Below are 23,632 nucleotides of genomic sequence, written 5' to 3'. Positions count from 1 at the left end.
TGTATACCTCCGATCGTAGCTGAGCTGTTTTTTGACAGTGTGAGAACCATAGCTCTCTAACCGGTGGGGATAGATTCATTGCTGATTAGAAGCTGTGTATTACATATATAGATACATAAACACTGTATTGTCGGACACCCCATTCAAGAGAATGGAGTTTGGTCCACTCTGCTGGATGCCAGGTTGTATGGAAACATCATGATGTCTGCGATCTAGATGTAGCAGAGATGACTGTGAGGTTATATCCTGCCTGGATTCACCTTCTCACCTTTCTTAAATAGCAAAACACCTAAATATACTGATCTCATTAATTAGGCCATTAAGTATACATTATATACAAACACCAAAAGAACATAACTTTATGTAGAGGCCAGAAAAAAATGAAAAATACTTTATTTTAACAATTGTAGATAAGACCAAGCTATAGATAAAAATATATGTAAAAAGGAAAAACACAGATAAGGCAAATGGTGAATACTCCTGGACAAAAATGCATACTGTATGTCTAAACAATTATCACATTCATAGTAACAGCAATGAGTTCCTGCAGTATCACTAACAAATACACAATAAGGTCAGAATCACGCCAACGTACGGCATCTGATGCGATCTGCTAATGACCCTAGGCTCCAGCTCTGCTGGGAGAGTGAGCCGAGTGTCAGTGCTCTGTGCTCCGATCCTCTCTCATGAGCGAATTGCGGTTCAGGTGCACAGGAGATAGAGAAAGTAATTTCTCCATCTTCATTGCCTGTCACAGCGTATATGGCATCCAAGTGCAGTCCTATGTTTCACACACACCCATAAAATAGACTTGTATGAGTGAAAGTGAGCTGAGTCTTTCTGCCAATCATATTTTCAAGTAGAATTTGGGGGAAAAAAAATAATTAAAATTTTGCCTAATCTGCTCAACTCTGATAAATATAGTCACAAATGCTAACTACCATAGACAATTATGCAGTGATTTCCTTCCCAGCCACCCTGAGTAATACTTTACTAGGTACTTTATTAAAATTCAATAAGGAAAATATTTTAGTTTAGTACAAGGAACAGAAATGTAACTTTAAGATTTGAATTGAAAAAATTCCCTTTAGTTTAAATGAAATTATAAACTATTTTTTAAAACTTTACTCCTGAGCTGAAATTTAATCCGCTAATGTGTTAATGTATTAGAATCTGAAGTTGAACTGCTCCGAGGTGCTGATGACAAGATGATTCCTCCTGATTCTCTTCGATGCTCCACTTATAGAAATCTGGTGTGATTCCCATCATTTTTTTTTCCCTTTCCATGATATCTCTCTTTTTCAATTTCGTTATCCTACAAACAAAAATAAGGATAAATGTGTAAGATATTAATTTCTCTGATGACTTTTAATCTTGTCATGTGAACTTTCTGATGAGCCTGAACTTTGGCACTGGGTGTCATCTGATCCATTGGACATCATTTTCAAATGCTGATGAGTACTTAAACCCTGTATGCATATGACTCTTGTACAATATTTGTGGTAAGTCCTGATGAAGGGGTCACCTGAACTATGAAACGCGTAGAATAAACCACGTTGAAACCTCTACAATTTTTGGAATTCTTCTTGTGGCAGTGCAGGGATGATCCTTCCATCCTACCTAAGTGTATGCTTCAACCAGGTCCTGCACCAACCTGTGGATCTGCAGCAGCCACCATTAATATATGTCTTTCCTTCACTCTCACCAGGTGAGTAGTTCTCTTGGTGGGCAACTCTGTGTAACGTTTGATAAGACCCTAATTGAGCTTTTGTGTCTCCCTCTTTTCTCTGACTGTAGATGACAGAGATAACATAGGACATATTGTCATCAGAATAACTTCATAGTCAAAGGGGATGTCCTATTTCAGTAAACTTCTGCCCTCAGTCTCAATTATGTGCAAACAACAAACAAACTGTGCTTTACTCAACCTAAAGGCCCCGTCACACATAGCGACTTACCAGCGATCCCGACACCGATATCAAGGTGTCAGGATCACTAGTAAGTCGTTATGTGATCGCTGGTGAACTGTCACACAGACAGCTTCACCAGCGATCAGCACAGCGATGCCGAGCGCCCGGCATCGCTTGCCATCACTGTAAAAAATAGAATCAAAATAAAAAATATAGTTATTCTCACCTTCCGACGTCCCGTTCAGCCATCCTGCCTCTCTCCACGCTCCGGTCCCAGTGATCCTTTGCGAGAATGACCGCGAGATGTCACGGTCTCGAGGGATAACAAAGTCTTGCGGTCATTCGTGCAAAGGATCACTGGGACCGGAGCGTGGAGAGAGGCGGGATGGCTGAACGGGACGTCGGAAGGTGAGAATAACTATATTTTTTATTTTTTTAATTATTTTTTACACCTGATCGCTGGTCTCCCGCCTGTCACACACAGCGATGCATGCTGGCCAGCGGGAGACCAGCGACCAAAGAAATGTCCAGAGGTTTCTTCCAGCGATCAGCGATACCGGCAGGGGGGCCGCTCGCTGATCGCTGTCACACACAGCGATCTCGCTGGTGAAATCGCTGTTACGTCACAAAAGTTGTGACTCAGCAGCGATCTCGCTACCGAGATCGCTTAGTGAGACGGGGCCTTAAGTTTGTTTTCGCATACGTAAAGACCTGTGAGCAAAAGCTTGCTGAAAGCTGATAACTCCTTTAATAAGATTATTTTACATTCTAAATTAGACTGTATGTGTACAGTGACAAATGCTTTCCCTCACAAAATGTGTTTAAAAGTGCAAAATAAGACTCATCATGGGCATTAGTAAAAATCCTGTTTTCTTACAGAGTATATACATATTGAACTCTACAAATTTTGGAATGGACCTTTTTAAAATAATGCATTTATGATATTTTCACTGGATTTCCCATTTAAGGATGAATGAGCAAGCATATTGCGTGTTTTGCAGTCTTTTTTATCGCTTCCAAGGCTGCAGAAATATTCAGGATAAATTCGTAATTTTTTTCATTACGGTAACATGGAAATAATTAAACTCGGCCTTCAGGTAAATGTCAGCCATGTTTTGTACAAGTTTTTTCTTCAAAATGATTGTAGCATTAGATAGATATTTTACTGCACAGACTTTTCAGATTTATATATTTTACAGTGTATTCTTGCAACCAAATGCAAGCTATTACAAAATAATAATGCTGGCAGCACTGATAAAAAGTGAAGGCTAGGTACAATTTTTGCAATGCGTTATCTCGTAGTTTGTGCTGTGCAAGGCAATGGTTGTCACTAGACCATGGTCTGATTCATTCTTGCCCTTGGAACACAAAATTTCTATTACTGCTCCGACATGGCTGGCATGTAAGAGTTTGACTATTGACCTGTAACAATTCGCCAATGGAGTGTTCTTAATTTTCTAGACTCATTGTAAACAGATCAAATAATATCATTTTTGCTTTCTGAAGAAATATTTTTTTTTGTTTGCTAGAAAGTTACCATATAGATTATTTTCATCCACAGTCGTACCTTATTCACCTGTGATATTTTCAAAGGATTTATCCATGTCCAAGCAGACTATTTTTCTTTTACTATGGACCTAAAAACTTACTGGCAGGTTACTGCTTGTTGTGCCCAGTGCCAATCTCTGCCTCTGAAGAGAGGTCACAGGCTGCTACTGTTGACAATTTAGCGACTTCCGCTAACATCAATTTGATGGAGAAAAAAGTTTTCTTCCACTATGTTCTGTTGAAGGGGCATGACTGTTGATATCATGTTGATTGACAGCTGTCTCCCTGCTACCTAACTGTGGGGAGCCTTTTGTCAATCGGCATGGTGTCGGCAGTCATGGCCTGTCGATAGAGCAGTCCAGAAGAAGAAGAGCTGCTCTGCTGACGTTGAGCAGCTTAATCAGGTTGAACAGACAAGTAGTTAACAACTACCTGCTTGTTCATTTTTTTCCCCATAGTAATAAAAAATTGTCCTTGGATAAACCCTTTAAAGGGTATCTTCAAGTGAAATATATACTTTCTTAACTTGTATGTGTGAGATTAATCTATGGGATTAATCTACAGGTTAATAGCATTCCATATCTGTCCGGCACCTTGACTGAGAGCCCCGCCACAGGAAGAAATTAACTTTAATGTTCCCAGTAGTAATCAGTTTTCAAACACATGGGTGCGTGCCAGTGTGGTTTCTTTCACCGCTCTGAGTATAGAGAGAAGTGGCTGTAACTGCGTCCGTTTCACTGACTGACAGCAGCTCAGCATTAGGGTCGACTGTCAGTCAGTGCCTGGGGTACAGTTACAATTGCTGATCTTTATAAACATTGCGGTAACTGAACCAGTGCCGGCGCCAGCCCCTGTGACTGAAACCTGAACACTACCAGGAGGAATAAAATTCATTTCCTGCTGACAGTGATAGCTGGCGCTTGGCAGGTTCAGAACGCTATTAACCTGAAAATTAAACCCTTATCTGCTGGTTAATAGCATTTTTTTCACTTGACCGGTTCCCTCTAATGTATGTATTAAAAGGACAATTTTCGATAATTGTTCTGATCAGTTTTTCATGTCTGTTTTTACAATTTATTTGTCATCCATTTTTTTTTTGAATGCACAACAAGCTCAGATGGAGTTTTCTCAGGCAGGTCTGCGAGTCAGTGAAAAACAGATAGCACACATATGCCTTCTACTGTACAAGCTGTATGTTTTGTTTCTTATACTAGTTCACTTAAATGGGTGAGTTTATGTCTATAAAAGAGACAAAAGTCTACTTTTTTATGTGGACTATTAGTAGTAAAAAAATAACATGCAAATATTCCATAGTCATAAGACAATGCAACGCAACTTTTATGGAACTTTTTAATTGTAAGAGTAAAGTACATCTATCATTAGAACTATATGATCCATTATGAAACTGAAGTCATTTTATAGACGTTAGCAAAAGAAATTCATAAACAACACTTTAAAAATAATGTAATACATCTACAATTTAAATGTAATGCAATTACTGGTTGCATTCACCATTGGACCCGCAAATATTACATGACAATTTGTCTTTATATAAACAAGAATTGATTCTGCAGCAAGATGATTTGTTTCATTAGTATGTATTGCAATTCTGCTAGAGAGGCAATTGCCTTGGTGCCAAAAGAGAAAAAGTAATAATTTGGAGCAAACTAGAAGACATCAATCAAAAGATAAGCATGTGTCTTATTGTATCAATATGCTAAACTCATTACTTTGCTAGCTTTATTTTCTGGATGTGCCCCATGTTCAGAGTTATTGCTTTATCTGAATAATTTCTACTTGACATACATTATACAATATTATGTCTTAAACCAAACTTTTCAGAGACAGAGACATAAGGAATAGCTATCATTACAAAGCTGAGTCTACACGGAGTCATCAGAGCCATTATAATAATGAGGCAAATGTGTTTTTCCTTCTACAACACTGTGTAAGAGAAGATATCTCAGATTTCTCCTTCAGCACTTACTTAATTGGAAAGTTTATGTACACACATACTTTTTGATCACGCTTCTCTAATTTCTTAGCTGCAGACCTCCAATAGATACATACATTTGCAAAGTAATTTTGGAACCAAAATACGAGAGACTAGTGTTGGAAATATTTTGACAAGTTTGGATTACTTAAGCATTCAATTATGATTCACTTACAATATTCAAAAAGAATTACAAAAACATGTTGGGTTTGAGATTTTTTGTTGATACTTCTAGGTAGTTCTAAAACTCTCAGACTATAGTCTCTTTAAAAGGTATGGATAAGAAACATAGCTCTCCCTCCAAATTTTTTGTGTTGCTCTCTGCAGCATTTACAATCCATCAATATCAATCCCCCCTATTTGTATGGTGTTCCTTCGGTGTGAACCGTATGGAGGAAGCGGAGGGCCAAACTTCCAGAACTTGCAAAACGTTCTCCCTCTGCTCATCTCTTGTACAAAGTGGTTAAAATAGAAATCAAACCTGTGCTTGGAAGATGAAAAAAGGGAACCTTTCTTTTCTGTTTTGGGATGGAATAAAAAAATTCCTTCATTATCAGGCAGATTAATTGTGTCAGACCCCATGAAGAAACTGGAAAACCTATTATGGAGAATATAGACGTGATCTAGTTAAGCACTAGAGATGATCAAATCTATTTAAATTCAAATTTGCTGACTTTGCCAAACTTTCTCAAAAAGTTTGATTTGCATTGAATTGCAATACTGAAAAGCATCTAATTGTCCTGAAAATGGTTGTCTAGGGGGCGTGGCTTCGGTGCCTATGGAGTAGGACACTGTAAGAGGGAGCTCCTGGAAAAGACCTCTCAACGCGGCTAATAACGCAACTTTATGAGGATATCCTGCCTCAAAGGGGCTACGTACCTACTCTCCTCGCCCCAAGGACCTTTTGGACTGAAAATTCTGCTCAAAAGCTTCTCCTAGGCCGGGGATCCTTCTGGGCCTGTGAAGCCTCAGGTTGGTGAAGCCTGCGTCCCCTGCATAGGGGCCTAAGCTGTGCCCACACAGATCCCTTTATGTACAGGGACCTTAATAAAAAAAAAAAAAAAAAAATCCCCTTTGAGACCACCAATTGCTCTACAGTAGTATAATCTACCCTTTTCGGAGCCCAAGACTGTTTGACTGACATTTGGGCTGATAACAACGAGCGGTGGCAATAGCGCTGCTGCACCCCATCTGATAATCAAAGGGTGCCTTTTGTCATATACCAAGGTCCCCCCAAGGACCCAGGAGCAATCCGGAGACATTGGTGGCCCTGCTTTGTGACCCCAGCTTCAGAGACCCCCAGCTACCAGCGCTGCTGCAGCGCCTCTGGAAACCAGAAATAAAGTCCTACAAACACCCTGGACCAAGTCTGCACACACTGCTGGGGCCATTACACAGCAAACTGCCAGGTTAGTTAGCCTCTTCAGGCTTTAAATAGTGCTAAAATCAGCGCTTTTTGCTGCGATATCCCTCCGCCACTAAAATTGAGGTCCCGGCTTTAAGCCAGCACTCCTGGAGGCCTCAAAAAATAGTCCCGGCTATTATTACTATAAACGCCCCCAGAGCAGTGGTAACCAGCCTATAATTTCCCTGGAGTCCTTCCCTCATCCCCCATAGCAGCAAGAGTGCCAGAACTTTAATAAAAACAGACTTTTATCATCTTTTGGTGAGCCCAATACAAGGCTATGGGAAGTAGATCCGGCTGATCTTTCTAATGCTCCTAAGTGGCTGACAACACCGAGCAATATAGTAAAATAGTTTTTTCACAGAACTGCTCTTCTTTTTCACCCAATTTTGCCAACATAATAAATACCTTCTCTACTTGATAAGTTTTCATCTTCACAGCTATTTCATTTTGGTAAAAGACGATCTTAATTATTCATTTGCCTATCATCTTCCCGACCACTTTGACAGTGATTGCAACGTCACTCAGCGGGCTTGGCGGCATTACATCTGCAGCATCTACTCCACCGCAGCCATGAGTAACTCTAAAACTGTGGGAAAGACCAACTCTAATTCACCACTGAGAACCCAAACTGGCCCAAAACATGGTGGTTCTCAAAGCTTCAGGAGCCAAGGGAGGGACAGGGCCAACTTCATCACTCCTCCCAGACGCAGATCAAGATCCCCCCAGAGGGACGCGCTTGGCCTATCAGGATATAAACCCAAGGTTAAATCTACAGGTACCGAAGCCTCTCCCGTTAAAATGGATTCTTCGGCCAGTATGAAAAGGCTGGCTCCTGGTAGCCTAAGTGAGAGATATTCCTTCTCTGAGAGAAAATCTGATGACGATGAGGACAGTAAATCTACGGACACATCTCCTAACAGTTCACCACTAAAGAGCAAGATAAAATATGATTATCCAGAGACCCAAAAGGGTGCGGGCACTACTAAATCCCATACTCCCCCCCATTCAGCTACTTCAGGCCCGTCTGACGACGACTCCATGGCTGAAAGGATTATACGGGTAATGGACCAAAAATTCGAAGCCATGTCCAGAAAGTTTTCAGCTGACTTAGACGCAAACTTTCAAAAATATTGCGAGAAGGTGGACAAAATTGAAAAACAACTTTCAAAGCATGAGGACAGATTGAGTAAACTGTAAAACAGATCTAACATCAGTTTCAGCGAGCTCGACCGCCTCACCTTGGAAATGAAGGATCTCCATTTTAAATTGGCGGATCTCGAGGACCAGAGTCGCCGGAATAATCTAAAGTTGAGGGGCATTCCGGAAACGGTAGCTCAAGAGAAATTGTCAAGTCACATCAAAGCCATTTTTAAGCAAGCTCTGCCTGATCTGTCGGATTTGGACCTAACTATTGATAGAGCACATCGACTGCCCAGACCTCCAAGGATCTCCCCGGACTTGCCAAGAGATACCATCATAAAAGTACATTTCTTTAAGACAAAAGAAATGATCCTCAACTACCTAAAGAACCAAAAATCTTTCCCCACACCAAATGAAGAAGTAAAGGCCTTCCCTGATTTCTCGAAAGCAACCTTAGACGGCCGAAGTGAATTTAGAACTGTCACGAACGTTCTCCGGGACAAAGGGATAGCCTACAAATGGGGCTTCCCACTAAAGTTACTGATCACTCATCGAGGGAAGACTTTTCCAGTCTTATCGGTTGAAGAAGGGATGAGCTTCATCAGGTCATTGGACTGCAACTAGTCAGAATGTGGCTGAAAGGAACTTATCTCATATTGTTACCCTGGATATAAGGCAGCCTCTGCTTTAACCGTTTCAGGAGGTCCTATCCTTTTTTCCCGTCCACTTTTATTAACCTCCTTTGTGCGGGCTCACGCGTGCAACAGATATTAAGTGCAACGGGATCAAGTGTTTTGCAGTTAGACAATGCATTGAAGCTGATGTTCCTCTCTTCTCTTCTTCACACAGGTATTTCCTTCCATCATCCATGTATGCTGTCTGACAAGTGTGAACTGCATCATATATTGCCAGATATTTTTATGGTATTTCATTCCATCATCCATGTATGCTGTCTGACAAGTGTGAACTGCATCATATATTGCCAGATATTTTTATGGTATTTCATTCCATCATCCATGTATGCTGTCTGACAAGTGTGAACTGCATCATATATTGCCAGATATTTTTATGGTATTTCATTCCATCATCCATGTATGCTGTCTGACAAGTGTGAACTGCATCATATATTGCCAGATATTTTTATGGTATTTCATTCCATCATCCATGTATGCTGTCTGACAAGTGTGAACTGCATCATATATTGCCAGATATTTTTATGGTATTTCATTCCATCATCCATGTATGCTGTCTGACAAGTGTGAACTGCATCATATATTGCCAGATATTTTTATGGTATTTCATTCCATCATCCATGTATGCTGTCTGACAAGTGTGAACTGCATCATATATTGCCAGATATTTTTATGGTATTTCATTCCATCATCCATGTATGCTGTCTGACAAGTGTGAACTGCATCATATATTGCCAGATATTTTTATGGTATTTCATTCCATCACTCCTGTGGTGGGTCTTTATTTTATTTTTTTTTTTTTAACTATTTGGTTTCTGCTTTGAAGTGTAGAAAGGTTTTTTTTCCCTTTCTCTGTTTGATGGCCTTGTCCAGCGTTAGTTATTTACCCTGCATAGTAATGCCTGCTCTGGCCTTGTGCTAATTGGTTAATTACTGATTGTGGCCTTTTGGTGGCTGAAGCTAGCAGACATTTCATTTCATATATATTTAGCTCTGGTTGGGATAGCACGCGTGCGGGCTCACGCGTGCAACAGATATTAAGTGCAACGGGATCAAGTGTTTTGCAGTTAGACAATGCAGTTGGACAGGGCAGGAGACAGGTAAGGTGCATAAGTTTTTCATGCACGCATGCTTCTTGGTCAGTCGTACTACATATGCATTGATCATATCAACCTGCTGCTTTTTGTCTTCACCTCTGCTTTCTAACAACTCGCCTGCCCTTTTACACATTCTGTGCACTCTCTGCATATCCACCCCTCCCTTTTCCCCTCTCCCATGTATAACTCTGAGGCTCTATTGACATTTCTTACCCACACCAAACCATCCAAAACCACCATGCAGCACTCAAAACGTTCATACAAATCATCCCACCACCTGCTTTTTCTGTTTTTTCTCCTTTTAATAGTTGCAGGTGACATCTCCCCCAACCCTGGGCCTCCCTCCACCAGCATACGTTACTCTCCTCCATCTGCATATAGAAACCCTGCTAATCTTATTAACATTCAGTGCATGCCTTCTCCTCTCACTTTCCAATGTGCTCTCTGGAATGCACGGTCTGTGTGTAACAAACTGACTTACATTCACGATCTTTTTCTCTCTAATTCCCTTAACCTTCTGGCTATTACAGAAACCTGGATCCAGCATTCAGACACCACCGCTGCTGCCGCTCTCTCGTTTGGTGGGCTAAAATTTTCACATACCCCCAGACCTGAGAACAGACAGGGTGGAGGTGTTGGTTTGCTCCTTTCATCACAATGTGCTTTCCAGGTCATCCCCCCGGTTCCCTCACTTACATTTCCTTCCTTTGAAGTCCACGCCATCAGACTCTTTAAGCCCTTCTCCTTACGAGTGGCGGTCGTTTATCGCCCTCCAGGCTCCTCCCGCCAGTTTCTAGACCACTTCACCACCTGGCTTACTCACTTTCTATCCTGTGACATCCCCACCCTCATCATGGGAGACTTTAACATCCCCATCAATGATCCGCTCTCCCAGTCTGCCTCTCATCTTCTTTCTCTAACTTCTTCATTCGGCCTCTCACAGTTTACTAATTCTCCTACACATGAGGACGGGAATACTCTGGACCTGGTTTTCTCCCGTCCCGGCTCGCTGCACGACTTTACTAATTCACCCCTCCCGCTCTCGGACCACAACCTTCTTTCCTTCTCTGTCAAGAATTGTCTCCTCACCCGGAACACCCCCACTTACCACACTTATCGGAATACACGTACCATTAATACCCAACAGCTTAGGGACAATCTCCACACATCTTTAGCCCCCATCTCCACCCTCTCCTGTCCAGACATAGCATTGTCACACTTCAATAATACACTGAAGAATGCCCTAGATGAAGCAGCACCTTCTATACGCAGAAAGACCCGACACGGACAACGGCAGCCCTGGCACACAACGCAAACACGCTTTCTTCAGCGCTGCTCGAGGTGTGCAGAGCGGCAGTGGAGAAAATCTCTCTTAGCAGAAGACTTCATCCACTATAAGTTCATGCTCAAAACCTATAACTCTGCCCTTCATCTGGCCAAACAATCCTACTTCACCACCCTCATCACCTCACTATCCAACAACCCAAGACAACTTTTTGAAACCTTAAACTCCCTCCTGAAACCTAAAGTACAGGCCCCCATCACCAACCTCAGCGGTGAGGATCTGGCCACTTATTTCCTAGAAAAAATCAACCACATCCATCAGGATATCTCAGCCCTATCTCCTCAGTGCCTGGATCCCCTTCCCTGCCGCACCTCAAGCTCACTAGACATCTTTGAGCCTGTTTCAGAAGAAGAAGTTTCCAAGCTCCTCGCTTCTGCTCGGCCTACAACCTGCAACAGTGACCCTATTCCTTCACAGCTCCTGCAGTCTCTCTCACCAGTGGTCACCACTCACCTGACTAAAATATTTAACCTCTCTCTTTCTTCAGGTATATTTCCCTCCTCATTTAAACATGCCATCATAACCCCTTTACTTAAAAAGCCATCCCTGGACCAGAACTGCACTGCTAACTACAGACCTGTCTCTAACCTTCCCTTCATCTCTAAACTCCTGGAACGCCTGGTCCACTCCCGTCTAATCCGCTATCTCTCGGATAACTCTCTTCTCGACCCCTTACAATCTGGTTTCTGCTCTTTACACTCTACTGAAACTGCCCTCACTAAAGTCTCTAATGATTTAATAACAGCTAAATCGAAAGGTCATTGCTCCCTGCTGATTCTCCTGGATCTCTCTGCCGCATTTGACACTGTGGATCACCAGCTCCTCCTCACTATGCTCCGCTCTATAGGCCTCAAGGACACAGCCCTCTCCTGGTTCTCCTCCTACCTCTCTGACCGCTCCTTCACTGTATCTTTTTCCGGCTCCTCTTCCTCTTCTCGTCCCCTTACTATCGGGGTCCCGCAGGGCTCAGTCCTAGGCCCCCTCCTCTTCTCTTTATACACTGCCCCTATTGGACAAACAATCAGCAGATTTGGGTTCCAGTATCATCTCTATGCTGATGACACCCAATTATACACTTCTTCCCCTGACATCACCCCTACCCTAATTCAAAATACCAAGGATTGTCTGTCTGCTGTCTCTAGCATCATGTCCTCCCTCTATCTGAAACTAAATCTCTCTAAAACTGAACTTCTTGTGTTTCTCCCCTCTACTAACCTCACTCTACCTAACATCGAAATAACCCTGGAGGGTTCAACCATAACTCCCAAGCAGCATGCCCGCTGTCTTGGGGTCATATTCGACACTGAACTTTCCTTTACTCCGTACATCCGATCACTCAGTCGCTCTTGTCACCTGCATCTTAAAAACATCTCCAGAATCCGACCTTTTCTCACCTTTGAAACTGCTAAGACTCTTACTGTCGCTCTTATTCATTCTCGCCTGGACTACTGCAACTCTCTTCTGATCGGTCTCCCTCTTACCAAACTTTCTCCTCTCCAATCCATCTTGAATGCGGCAGCCAGGGTCATATTTCTGTCCAGCCGCTTCACCGATGCCTCCATCTTGTGCCAGTCATTACACTGGCTACCTATTCGCTACAGGGTCCAGTATAAACTCATCTCTCTCACCCACAAAGCTCTCCACTGTTCTGCACCGCCTTATATCTCCTCTCTCATCTCTGTCTATCGCCCTACACGTGCCCTCCGTTCTACAAATGACCTAAGACTAACATCCCCCGTAATCCGAACCTCTCACCTCCGCCTCCAAGACTTCTCTCGTGCTGCTCCAGCTCTCTGGAATGCACTTCCCCAGGCGATCAGACTGATACCTAGCCCTGACCTATTCAAGCGCGCTTTGAAAACCCATCTCTTCAAACAAGCCTACCACATCAACTACCCAGCAAGCTAACTTTGCCCTGTTCCCTCCTTCCAAATATTATTCTGAATCTGCACCCTACTATTCATCTGTCTCCACACCCTTCATGCACATGATAACTGCACTTGATACTTGTCTATTGCACTTAAACACACGGGCTGATGACCGGATCATGCAGCTTTATATGAAAATCCCTATTATAATTGCCAGACCTGAATTAACAAGCATTTTTCACCTACTGTGTCCCCCCATTTCCTTGTAGATTGTAAGCTTGCGAGCAGGGACCTCACTCCTAATGTCACTGTTTGAATTGTCTTAACTTGTATTGAATTTATTGTCTGTACATGTCCCCGCTTAATTGTAAAGTGCTGCGGAATATGTTGGCGCTATATAAATAAAAATTATTATTATTATTATTTGTCTTTCAGGTAGTTCTTTAAGACCTGCCTGCGTTGGACTTGTTCACAATTGTTTAACATTTCATTAAGTTTCTTTTCAGTATCATATCTGTGTTTCCTAGTTTAGTTTACCGCTGAAGACGCGGATCTCAAGAAGGTTGGTTTCAGTGCAATTTCCTTTTCAGGTTTATCTCAACTAAGGCCTATTTGCCTGTTTCTGCTTTGTCAGAGCGATTAATATGAGTCTTAAAATTTGCTCCTATAATATCAGAGGGCTTAATAGCCCTCAAAAGAGACACACTCTATGGAGAGAGTTATTAAAATCAAAGGTAGACATTGCGTGCATCCAAGAAACTAAATTTTTGGCAGGCAACCACCCCTACTTCAAACACCGTAGCTTTCCTCATATTTTTGAGGCCTGAAATTCTAGTAAGAGAGCGGGGGTGGTTACCTTGATCAAAAAGAGTATACCCTTTGAGGCTATTGAGGAATATGGTGATGACAAGGGAAGGTTTCACATCTTAATCTGCACAATCAATGGTCAAACATGTACACTAGTGAACCTGTACGCACCAAATAAGAGTCAAACTAGATTCTTAACTAAGTTGATGAAAAAGGTCACCGAGGTGCAGAGAGGGACTCTTATACTGCTGGGCGACTTTAATGTCACTCCGAATAATGTGTTGGACTCTTCCTCTGTCTCCAGACCGTCCTCGGACAACCTAAATTGGTGGCTGGATAGAAGTGAACTGTACGATACTTTCAGATGCCTGAATTCTAGTTCAAGGGAATTCACTCACTTCTCTGCAGTTCACCAATCAGCATCGAGGATAAACCTGATTGTGGCAGATATTTTCTCTATTGAGAAATTCAAAAAAGTATACATAGGAGACAGAACAATATCGGATCACTCACCAGTGTATGGTGAGATCTTCATTGGGCCTGCACTTAAAAACGTAAAAATGTGGAAATGTAACTCCACCATCACGCACGATCCCTTACACAAGGTCACAATTCAAAAAGCAATAGTTGATTACTTCACAGAGAATACACCAGACTTCACCAACCCATCTACTAACTGGTGTGCCCATAAGGCAGTCATCAGGGTATCTTAATAAGTATTTCCTCTAGAATCAAGAAAGAGAACAGGGATAAAATTAATAAATTACAGAAATCGATTCGTAATCTGGAACAATCCCTTCTAGTCTGTCCCAGTCCATCTACCGAGAACCAAAATAAATTAGCCAAATTAAGACAGGAGTTGAGGAACCTGCTCTATGCACCCTATGAAGCGGCACTTAACTCCTCCAAATTTAAATTTTACTCCTCCATAAATAAACCCACAAGATACATGGCCAATAGAATCAAAAGACTAAGAACCCAAAATACCATTAACAGAATTTCCTCCATCACAGGTAATAATGTCCTATCTCATCCCCAAGACATTGTGAATGAATTTTCTAAATATTACACTAAACTTTACAATCTAAACTCGGACCCCTCATCTCTCCCTCCAAATGAAGCCGACATTAAATCATACCTTGCTAATATTGATCTGCCATATTTGTCAGTTGATGACTTGAACTCCTTATCTGCACCGTTCAATACCATGGAAGTAGAAGGCGTTATTAATCAGCTCGATCTCCATAAATCTCCAGGGCCAGACGGTTATAATAATGCTTACTATAAGGCCTTCTGCACCAGTTTGTCTCCACATCTGGTGAAAATGTTCAATTACGCTTCAGTAATAGGCTCCTTCCCCCCAGAGATGCTAGAAGCTTCAATAACATTAATTCCTAAACAATCAGGCGATCCAAAATTGGTTGGCAGCTATAGGCCGATTTCCCTCATAAACACCGATATAAAAATCTTCTCTAAAGTACTAGCAAATAGACTGAGCCTCATTTTACCTAAACTAGTGGCAAATGATCAGATGGGATTCATTAAAGGTAGACAACCGGCGGACGCCACGAGGAGGGCATTGGATTCCATTAAACTTATTAATTCTACTAAGACCCCAATCGTTCTCATTTCGCTCGACGCCGAGAAGGCATTCGATCGTATCGACTGGTACTTTCTCAGGCAGGCCCTAATTAAATTTGGATTTGACAAACACTTAATCACCACCTTCATGTCACTTTACAAAGGTCCAACGGCAAAAATTGTTAGCAATAACCATGTCTCAGACATTTTTGCTATAAATAATGGCACGAGACAGGGCTGTCCCCTTTCACCACTGCTATTTAATCTTGCATTAGAACCCCTAGTAGAACACATTAGAACAAATCCCAAAATTACCGGTCTTAGTACGATTACCCGCCAACACAAGATTAGCCTCTTCGCGGATGATATTATCCTGACTCTTACTAACCCCGTTACATCCACTACAGAAGCCCTAAAGGAATTGGAAATATTTTCTTCCCTTTCAAATTTCAAAATAAATGGCCCCAAATCCAATATCCTACCTATCCACGTCAACTCTGAAGATACTAACCTGTTAAAAGCAACAACATCACTTAACTGGTGTTATGACGAGTTTCTTTACCTCGGAGTCATTATCAATAAAAATTTGGCTAAGACAGTTAAATCTAACATGAAGACTATAACTGATTCAATTATTAGGGATAGTGCCGTCTTCAAAGACAGAGGCTTGACTTGGTGGGGAAGAACTTTGGCAGTCAAACTGTTTACCCTGCCAAAAATTTTATACATTTTGAGATGTATTCCACTACCTATCTCTACGCCATGTTTGACAAATATTCAGTCCCAGGTGAATAATATAGTTTGGAAAAATAAGAAATCCCGAACCGACACTAGAACTCTGTTTAAGAGTAAACCACATGGTGGTCTAAGCCTTCCTAACATCACTGCCCAGTACCATACACTTTTATTAAAGCAAAGTGCTCCGTGGCTTTCAGATCTTCCTGCTCCCGCATGGCTGGATCTTGAAATTGAAATCAATAAAGGTAAACACCCTAAACTCCTGATCAATAAAGCCATTTCCAATCTCCCGACCTGCGAACAGTCACATCCGTTATTCCAAGCAATTACTTCGGCTTGGTACAAAATAGCTAGAATTGACAGTCGTAGCCAGAAACGGTCTACGTTACATAAAGTACCTATAGCCTTTATTTACTCTTTCCTGGGTCTTACCGCACGCTATCAATGGGCCGACTTTAACATCCGAACATTGGGAGATATCTCGGAGGGTCCTAACCTTTTAAGTTTCAGCTCTATTAAAACTGTATTCAAAGTACCATCCTCCGCCTTCCACGAATACATGTTATTAAAAGAATACGCAAAGATGTTTCTTAACAAGAAACCGAGATTTTCAGAGGCGTCCTTAAAGATTATGACCAACCCAATGCACCGGATCTTTTGGGGACATAAGTTTATTTATAATTGCTTTAATAAAGATTCATCTGTAACTAAGAGTTCTTATATGAATGCTTGGGAGAAATCCCTCAGCCTTTCTGTCTCCTCAGAGGAGTGGGAAGATGCTTTTATGTTTTCCAACAATGCCACAATTTCTATGCCCCTTCTGGAGTCGCACTTCAAAGTGTGCTCCAGATGGTACTACACACCATCTAGATTGGCTCATATGAACTCTTCAAATTCTCCACTTTGCTGGAGAACATGCGGTTTCAGGGGGGACCTGTTACATGTTTTCTGGAGCTGTCCTACAGTGATGGCTTTCTGGTCTGAGATTTCCTCTACCATTATTTCTAAACTCACAGGTTTTACATTTACTCTATCACCTCAATTGGCCTTACTTTCTCTGGATACCAAATGCTTAGATAGAACTCTGCAATCTATTGTCCTACACATTTGTATGGTGGCTAAGAACTGTATTGCCTTTCATTGGAAAAGCCCCACCTTACCCAATTCTAGTTTCATAATCAAATTACTCTCTCAACACAGAGCACTGGAACTTAAATTTGCTTTATCTAATAATAGTTTTGGTAAGTTTTACCAGAAATGGTCTAGGTGGGACCAGGCCTTTCCACCCTCACTAGTCTAAATAGATCTAATAACCAGATTTTAGGCCTATGATATGTTATGTCGTTGCACTGTCTCTTCTGATCCGTGTATCTTTATGACTTTATGATACTGCTATTTGTCAAGGGATGATTCCCTTGCTTTTCAGGCTAAAATGTTGCTAGCCTTTAACTATATGTTATGTTATGTATGTTCTGTTTTGAGTTCTCCTTCCCCTTTCCTTCCCTCTTTCCTCGTTCCTTCCCCCCCTCCCTGCCCTTCCTTCTCCGTCCCTCCCTACACTTTAAATTTAAAAACCCAATAAACTGTTGGAAAAGAAAATGGTTGTCTAACACAGAAGTGTCCTAGGACTGTATTGAACTTTTTCTGAGCTCTTTAAAGGAAACATGTTATGTGGAAAAATGCTATTAAACTGTGAATATGTGGTTAATCAGCAGGTTAAAGGGGTGGTATACTACTAAGACAACCCCTTCTTAAGCTAAATGTTTGTCCCCAATAAAATAATAAAGCCTATACTCACCTCCCATGCCGGCGCTGGTCTAGCTGTGTAGGCACTCTCTTCCCCCAAGGCAGTGTTGCATGGTTATGACACATGATGCCGGAGCCCAATCAGCACTGTCTCCACCTTAGTATGAACTGAACATGGAAAGGAAGCCAGGGCTGCAGCTCATACCAGACTTCATTTGCATGTTCAGTTTGCCTGAGACAGTGACGCCAGTGGGAAAGCGAGTACCGACACCACTGGAATGGACGTGTATGGGAGGTTAGTATAGGATTTATTATTTTATTGGGGCTGAACTTTTAGCTTAAGAATGGGCTGTCCTAGTAGTGGACAACCCCTTTATCAGAGTTATGAAATGGCCCGGTGCTGGCACTTAGACCCGCTGCAAGGAGGATTTTATTTCCTGCAGCAGTATTCAGCTATATGGGTGGTGCCGGCACAGTTTCAGTCACCACTCAAAGTATATTTTGTGGCAGCTGCAACCGTGACTATCACTAATTTGCTGCAATAGCCGTCAGAATTTTTATGACGCATCCTGCAGTTAAATTCTACCACTAAAACAGTTTTATAAGCATAACATTTTTTGTTTGATTTTCTTTTTTTATTGGGAGGATGGATGGGGTCTTGTATTATGATATTTTGGCCAACAATCTTTCTCCCTAAGTAAACGCATTGAAGATGGATTCTTCCGTTTTCTAATAGTTGTGCTAACAGTTGTTGCCTTCTCACCAAGCTAGCAACAAGCAAATCTCTTTTATACAGGTAGCAAGTTCAAACATGTGAAATTATTACATGTAATGAGTACAGAGTAGGAGGGCTTCTTAATTAGTGGGAGACCTCACACTTATATGGACTTCAATGTATGCTGTTTATTTAGGTTGTGGCAGTTCACTCACGTGGTGGCACAAAGAGGGAGGAAAAATGGGAACACCCTCTCTTTAACTCCTTGTAGGTTTATTTCAGGCCGCATAGACCAACTCAAGGGAGCAAAACTCAGCCTTTCTGGCTAAAACAGGAACAAAACAATCAAAAGGGAAAACAATAATGCTGCAAAACAGTCTGTATGTTGCGAGCAGCACCCCGCTCTGGAGCAGCACAGGTTCAGTCTGTGCCCGACGAACCACAAAGCCTCTGGAGACTGCTTTCTCCTGGCTAGCTGAACACCGACTGCCTGCAGCGCTCGGCTATTTAAACTTAAGCCTTGATTCCCATCATGTGATTGATTACATGATCATGACCTCACGCAGGTCCTGACAGGTCTGCCTGGGAAATAAAGTGGACCGTCTCCTACCCACTCTATGAGGGCCTACATAAAACCAGCCCTTTTATGCATCTTAACCCTCTCAACATGTAGTATGCTGGAGAAACAAAATTCTCTGCTTTCTCATCACTGACCATGCTAAACGCAGTGACACATATCTCCCTTCTACTACTCTGCCAGTGACTTTGTCACAAGATCAACAAGACTGAATATGTCTATATTGTTTTAGACTGGTTTATGAGGCATGTTTCAATAAACCAGTTGAAAATTTAAACAAAAAGCATTCCTATTCCTATTACTGACTACTTTGTTAAGCAGCCAATCCAAATTAGGCCTTTTCACATCTATATGTGGAAAGAGGTGCATGCTCTGACCTCCTATTCACATAATGCAAAAGCATAAAATTAACCTAATCTTTTAAATTGGCTGTGAGAGTATCACTGATTGCCTGCACTAGTCCATGTGATGTAATAGCTGCAGAGCATTTTGAAGGAAGCCCAACCTACTACTCCTGATACATTTAATTTGCCTGCTCTGACTCTTCAGCACTGTGCAACATGGTGCTTGGCTTTTTTTTTCCCAATCCTCATAATTGTGGTGATCTGTGATTGTGGCGCCCCCAGGAGTATGGCCGCCACAGTGGCTTTGCCTTCCTCCAGGGGAGGGTAATGCCAGGCTTGGAGGCAATGATGGGTCTCTCTCCAGCAGTCAATCCATACATGCAACACAGTTCTACTCCAGGCCAGCAGGGGGAACTCTGAACCGAAACTGAAGGGAAGAGTGCTCTCTGAGGGCCAAGAGGAAGGAGTAGTCAGTTAGTCTGCAGAGGGTGAAGTGTGGAGACGTGTAGAAGGAGCGCTGAGGTTGAGCTCCGGCAGGAGAGCTCCATCACGGTGAGAGCGCAGGAACTGGAGCCTGGTCTCCACGGTTGTACGGACACTAACGGTCCTGCAACAGAAACCAGAGGAGTAGGAGGCTGTAAATGCCCTACTCCCATCTAAGACTTGAGGGCACAACAGCAGCTCGGACAGAGAGACAGGACTCAGGAGAGTGGAGTCCCCGAGATAGGCTACAGCTGTCTGCCATGCAAGTAAGGTTCTTGAGAAGATCTGACAGGAGGAACTCCGGTGTAACTCAATACTAGGAGATCTTCACATTAAAAGGCGCTAGGAAGGAGACTGTACAGCCCGTCTGCTGAGAGAGAATCCCTGAATTGCTTCCAGGCTAGCCTGCTCTGTTACCATCTGTAATCTGGACTGCAGTTACCAAGTAAAGGTACAGAAATTGCACCCCGCTGTTTCTTGTCTGCTTCCTACCCTTGCGGCACTGCTACATCCCCGTGCCAACCACCTCTACACTACCCTGGGACTATAGCTTCACCTGTGGGGAGCTTTTACATCTTTGCTGCACCATATCATCAGTCCCAGTGGATTTGCATGCAGCGTCGGCTTAACACCTCCCTTGCTGAACACCACAGTTGGAGTCACAAACTATTCATCTAACCATTACATTCCCCCATTAATTTGGCGGCCAGGGCCACGGACCGGGTCACTGCTGCTGTGACACATTCCGCTGACACCGGCCCGGTACCGAGTACCCCACAGCCCTGGGAGGGCAACCCATGATTTTCAGGACTGCAGGTTAATTCATTGCAGATTGATCCAATGATTTGTACCCTGCACCACAATGAAGTATGAAAACAAAACTGATGGATTGTAAATTCTGAAGAGAACGTCTCATTGGAATGGGTAAAAGTTACATGTGCCTTACCTTTCAATGGACTGTAATGGTCGTGAGCTTTAGGACTGATCTGCAGTAGTATAGCTATAAATACATAAAATTAAATACATCTTAGTATATGTAAAAATAAGTAGATTCATATACACAACTGGATACAAGAAATATAAACAGCAGTAGTAAAAGTCAAGTTGCAGCTGTAAAAGCAAAATAAGATTTTAAAATGTCTAAAAAAGCACATTAGGTTTGTTTCAATCTGTGCAACTATGCAACATTTTCATTCATTTTATTTTGTAGTTTTAAATGAATTCCAATTCACTAACAGCATGTACTCTGCTGGTAAACTGATAAGAGAAATGTGTTGAATTTTCTTTTACTGATGGTGACATATTACAGAGTGCTTGAGAGTTTGTAATGGTAAACCCTTCAGAATATTCCATATTTCTGCCAAAAATCACCTAAACTACATCATATTTTCACATAACTCCTAAAAGTAGATAAAGTGACCCAAATGAAACGAGTTAAACATAGTAGACTTTATTAATTTTTTAATTTGGTATAATGATCCAATTTCACAAGTCTGTGAGTGGTAAAAGTATGTGAACCTTTACTTTAAAAATTTAGTACGACTTGCTTGTGCCACAGTTACTGCATCTAAACATTTATAGTAATTGTTGATTAGTCCTAGATATCAGCTTGAAAGAATTTTAACCAATTACTTCATACAAAACAGCTGTAACTCTGTTATATTGTTTAGCTTTTTCCAATGAGCTTCTTGCTTCAGGTCCTTCCACAATATGTCTAGAGGATTATGATCAGTACTTTGACATGTCTTTTCCAAAATTTCAATATTATCCTTCTATAGACTGTGTTTTTTAAAATGACTCATGGAATTTGTGTCATTGCCTTGCTGCCTGGCTCACATTCTGTTGAGATTCAGCTCACTGACATTTTCATTGTCCCTTCAATGATGACAATCTACTGCACCTGTCTCAGACACTGCAGAATAGGACCAAACCATTATACTACTATAACCTTGTTTCATAGATGGTGTGAGGTTTTTGTGATTTAACCCCTTTCTGACATATGACATACTGCCCTGACATGTGCCCTGGGCCTTAATGCCCATGGATGGGATAGTATGTCATAGCAATCAGCTCATGAGGGGAGCGCAGCTGATCGCGGCCCGGTGTCAGCTGATTATCACAGCTGACATCCGGACCGTTCCTGGCACATTAACCCCCATCACACTGCGATCAAACAAACACAGTGTTTTGGGGGCATAGGGAAGCATTGCGCAGGGAGGGGGCTCCCTGCATGCTTCCCTCAGACCCTCAGAACAACGCGGTCATGTTTGATTGCAGTGTGCCGGGGGTTAATGTGCCAGGAGCGGTCCGTGACCACTCTTGGCACATAGTGCCGGGTGTCAGCTGTTACACAGTGCAGTGCAAAGTGTCAGATCAGCGATCTGACACTATATAGTAATGTCCCACCCTGGGAAAATGTAATAAAGTAAAAAAATTAACATGCGTAAAAATAATTTATAAAAATTCCTAACTAAAGAAAAAAAATATTCCCCAATATATTCATTTCTTTATGTAAATAAAGAAACAATAAAAGTACACATATTTAGTATAACTGTGTCCATAACGACCCTCCCTATAAAACTGTCCCTTTAGTGAATCCCTTCAAACAAAAAACAAGGCAAAAAACAATGCTTTATCATCATACTGCCGATCAAAAAGTGCAATAACACTCAATCAAAAATACGGATATAAATAATCATTGTACCGCTTAAAAAATAATCTTCTTGTCCCACCCAAAAAAGCTACTATACAGCATAATCAGTGAAAAAATAAAAAAGTTTTACCACATGCGGAACGGTGTAAACGTCCCCCCAAAAGAAATTCATGAATTGATGGTTTTTGGTAATTCTGTGTCCCAAAAAATCAGAATAAAAAGTGATGAAAAAATGTCACGCGCCCGAAAATAGTACCAGTAAAAACATCAACTCTTCTCGCAATAAATAAGACCTCACATGACTCTCTGGGCCAAAATATGTAAAAATTAGAGCTCTCAAAATGTGGTAATGCAAAAACTATTTTTTGCAATGAAAAGCGTCTTTTAGCATGTGACAGCTGTCAAACATAAAGACCCACTATAAATAGTAAATCAAACCCCCCATTATCACCCCCTTAGTTAAGGAAAAATAATAAAATAAAAAAATGTATTTATTTCCATTTTTTCATTAGGGTTAGTGTTAGGGCTAGGGTTGGGATTATGGCTAGGGGTGTGTTGGGGTTAGGGTTGAGTTTCCACTGTTTGGGCACATCAGGGGCTCTCCAAACTCGACATGGCATCTGATCTCAATTTCAGCCAATTATGCGTTGAAAAAGTCAAACAGTGCTCCTTCCCTTCCAAGCACTGCCATGCGCCCAAACAGTGGTTTACCCCCACATGTGGGGTATAAGCCTACTCAGGAAAAATTACACAACAACTTTTGGTGTCCAATTTCTCCTTTTACCCTTGGGAAAATAAACATTTGGAGAATAAAATATCATGCTTGTGGAAAAAATATGATTTTTTTTATTTTCACGCCTGGGCGTTATAAACTTCTTTGAAGCACTTGGGGCATCAAAGTGCTCACCACACATCTAGATAACTTCCTTGGGGGTCTAGTATCCAAAATGGGGACACTTGTGGGGGGTTTCCAATGGTCAGGCACAT

The 23,632-nt window shown here is 41.8% G+C and overlaps 1 long non-coding RNA gene across 1 annotated transcript in view; it reads right to left on the bottom strand.

The window, feature by feature from the left end:
- Nucleotides 1–376: 376 nt before the first annotated feature.
- Nucleotides 377–23,632, bottom strand: part of LOC141092809 (uncharacterized) — a 125,246-nt gene continuing 101,990 nt past the window's right edge. The window contains exons 2-3 of the long non-coding RNA XR_012232934.1: nt 20,939–20,992; nt 377–1,315 (exon numbers count right to left, since the gene is read on the bottom strand). This is a non-coding gene — a long non-coding RNA (uncharacterized lncRNA). The remainder of the gene's footprint in view (nt 1,316–20,938; nt 20,993–23,632) is intronic.

This window comes from Dendrobates tinctorius, unplaced genomic scaffold (assembly GCF_039654945.1).
Source record: "Dendrobates tinctorius isolate UK_male_01 unplaced genomic scaffold, ASM3965494v1 ptg000060l, whole genome shotgun sequence".
Classification (NCBI taxonomy): domain Eukaryota; kingdom Metazoa; phylum Chordata; class Amphibia; order Anura; family Dendrobatidae; genus Dendrobates; species Dendrobates tinctorius.
This window is presented reverse-complemented; position numbering and strand designations above follow the sequence as displayed.